The following is a 3,372-nucleotide window of genomic DNA, read 5'->3' as shown; positions in this document are numbered from 1 at the left end:
TCAAAACATTTTTTTACCTTGATGGCATTTATACATAACATATCAAAAAAATAGAGATGTCTTTTTTTTTTCTATCAAAAGTTATCTGCAGTTTTGTAAATTAAGTCACGTTTTCTCCATGCGTACCGGCAACAGCATCCGAGTTTACGCCTGCATATATACACAAAGGCACCTGCGCAAAATTTGGGAACAGGGCCCAGTGCGCAAAAGTGGCATTGTTTACAAAACGACAGATAACTTTTGAAAGAAGAAAAAGACATCACTATTTTTTTGATATGTTATGCATAAATGTCTCAGCTTTCAAATGATGCAAAAATTTTGAAAATCGGGGGCTGCCATCATGGTGAAAAAAAGTTTTAGTTCAAAAATCAAAGATGGCGGCCAAAATCAATATGGCCGACCCAATTTTTTATTATTGTAAATATGTAGTAGCTCTAACTTCCCTCGTTTCACCAACAATTCGTTTTGAGGTAGTTTTTGGAGAAACTTTCGAGTTATAACGGTTTAAATGAGCCACCATTTGGCCAAATTCGAGGGGTCTGCAAAAATTGTTGTGGCTCTAACTAACGGGGGGGTCCATCAATTTGAGTAACCAAATGCAATTTCGTTATTTATAGCGAGGACTTTCAGAAAATCGCCACCTCAAACATTTTTGAAGACAAGGTGTAAATAGTGGGCCGGTCTCAGCGAGAATCACCCATATATGATCCGTCTTTTTCGTGCATGTGTGTGGTCTGTCAAAATGACCTGAGATGTTTCAAACATTTTCATGGCTAGCTTTGGTGGTGTAATGAAGAATTGTATCGTGAAGATTTATTTCCTAAATAATTATGTGTGTTATAAAACGCAATGGTTGTTAAGGCAATAAATAATTAGATGATATGATATGCCTAATGCCTGCAACTGCGCAGTTCGAAGTGACTGCGCGTAGTGCTCTCAGTTTTTGGCAACGTTCATATATCGAAGTTTCCGTAGTGTAGCGGTTATCACGTCTGCTTCACACGCAGAAGGTCCCCGGTTCGAACCCGGGCGGAAACAAATTTTTAATATTTTTTTAAATTTAAACCTCGGTCAAAGAACTTTGAGGTTGTTCTAGAGTTGTTGTTGATTAGTCGACAATCAACGTGACGAGAGCACGTGGCGCACGGGGCCTTCTTGAACACATTAAACAATGATTTATATTCGTATGCTCGCGCGACGGTATCGCCGCCGCATGTTAAGGAGAGTGAAACATTCGCAGTGTGGATGGAAAGAGAATAGATTAGGGTAGAGAGCTGCTCGGTCGGTCTGATCAACTGCCCCGATGGATTGATGGTGGGAAACCGAAAGAGAGCGTCATCCACTCACCGCAGCGCCGTCGTTTGCGCGCAATTTTCCCATCCAAGTGCGTGGCGCTATTAACTAACGGTGAGAGAAACGTAGAAAAGTGCATGGATTGTGGAAGGTGTGCGAGCAAAGAATTAGGCAAGGCGTGGAGGAACCGCGTCTAGAAGACGAATGAGTGAGTGTTTCTAAATTAAAAATAACTGCAATGAGATGAGCGGTTAGCGTTGCCTGCGAAGCATGGTTTACAGTAAATTAATAAATTTCTATTTAAATTACGATTCAGGCTTGCGTTGGTTGATGGATTTTCTTACGGTTATGAGCGCTTGCACATTGACTAAAGAATGTTCTAAGCGAGGTTTCTGAGGATTTTCTCAATAATTATTTGATAAACATGCATTGCACAATGGGTCCAGAGCCGCATTTACGAAGACAAAAATGTTTGTGCCTAAACCTTTAGTTTTAGATACATGATGTCTTTGGGAAAGTTTCTTCATATTTTTCGACCTTTTTTCTCATCATTGTGAAATTAGGGTGGTCCCTCTGGTTTAGCTGATCCAAACATCTGCTTTTTAATAGTTTTATGTACGCTTACAAAATTTTTGTCTTCGTAAATGCGGCTCTGGACCCATTGTGCATTGTCCTTTAAGGAAATATTTTTATGTATAACATTCAATCGATATTTTCCTTTTCTACTGTTAAAAAGTATCATAAGAAAGAAATGATAGCATTACTATTAGTAAGAAGCAATTTGAATTGAATAAAATAATAAAGAAATATGACAAAGAACAGTAAATCAAAATGAAATCAGATATAGAAGACGAATAAAAAAAAAAAGAATAAAATAAACCAAGCTGATACAAAATGAGTCAAGTATATAAAACAGAGCCATGCTTGACAAAAAAATGAAGAGTATAAAAGAGAAGAAAAGACAAGTAGAGAGCTGTGAAGAAAAACGAAAGAAATCAGTGTAAACAAAAAAAAAATTAAGTAAAGCAAATTAGAGAAAAATAACCTAAATTTGATCAAGGTATGGTCAAGTGATGCATAGCGAATCAAAGCACAGTAAAGCAACACAGTATCAAGGGAAATCAATAAAGTAAATCGCATTCATGTAAAGTAAGTTTAAATCAAGCTCACAAAAATTCAGAAGTTTCATTAGCGCTAACCGGATTCCCCCAGTTATCATCAACAAAGCAAACATTCTGCCACTGATTGTGCGCACTTGTACCCACCGCCTACTCTTGTTTCACCCCAGCAAATACCCCTACTTTGTTACGTTGTTGGTCATTTTTCCGCCCGATCAGTCCCAAGTCACGCGTGCTAATAACAACTACAAACAAACAAAACAGGCCTTACAAAACTGCGCTAAATTGGAAAACACTCGCAGTTCACAATTATCCACTAGGTAGCTGCTGAGAGCATTGCATTGAAGTTTCGCGTGCCATAGTTGGTGGCACCCCGCTGTTCCACTGCACTGTGGTTGGACGGCTTTGAGCACGTGATTAAATATTAACATTCTTATCGGCAGATGATTGTACGCGGTGCCTTCTTGTTTCCTACTCCTCAACCAATCCGGTCGTCGTAATGGGCACTATAGACGAGTGCACCGATGAACTGAATTCATCGCGGTCCGAGAATTTTGACACTAGAGCGGGGTCGCTTCCAATCAGAAGTGAAAGATTTCCAATCAGAATTGAACAATTCTGATTGGGAACGACCCCGCTGTAGTGTCAAAATTCTCGGACCGCGATGAATTCAGTTCATCGGTGCACTCGTCTATATGCTACAGTTTACATTTAAAACCTATCATGTACAAATCGAGTTGGCTATTTATATTTTCATTTGCACTTTCTGTGCATGTCCGGTCCGTCCGTGCAGATTCATTGACCTTTATGCTACTGCAAAGTAGCCAAATGGATACGAATGGGGAGGAGATTCATGGAGTGAATCCCGATATCGAGGGTGGTAATCGTCAGTTGCTGCGTCACGGTAAATTGACAGGGTGCACGATAATAAGAATGATTCCGGGATTCCCAGAATGCATTT

The 3,372-nt window shown here is 39.5% G+C and overlaps 1 non-coding gene across 1 annotated transcript; it reads left to right on the top strand.

Annotated features, from left to right (window-relative positions):
* Positions 1–965: 965 nt before the first annotated feature.
* On the top strand, positions 966–1,038 carry Trnav-cac (transfer RNA valine (anticodon CAC)). Its single transcript has one exon. It is a non-coding gene; the product is annotated as a tRNA-Val (tRNA).
* Positions 1,039–3,372: the final 2,334 nt, after the last annotated feature.

The sequence above is a fragment of the Aedes albopictus genome, chromosome 2 (assembly GCF_035046485.1).
Source record: "Aedes albopictus strain Foshan chromosome 2, AalbF5, whole genome shotgun sequence".
Lineage (NCBI taxonomy): Eukaryota > Metazoa > Arthropoda > Insecta > Diptera > Culicidae > Aedes > Aedes albopictus.
This window is presented reverse-complemented; position numbering and strand designations above follow the sequence as displayed.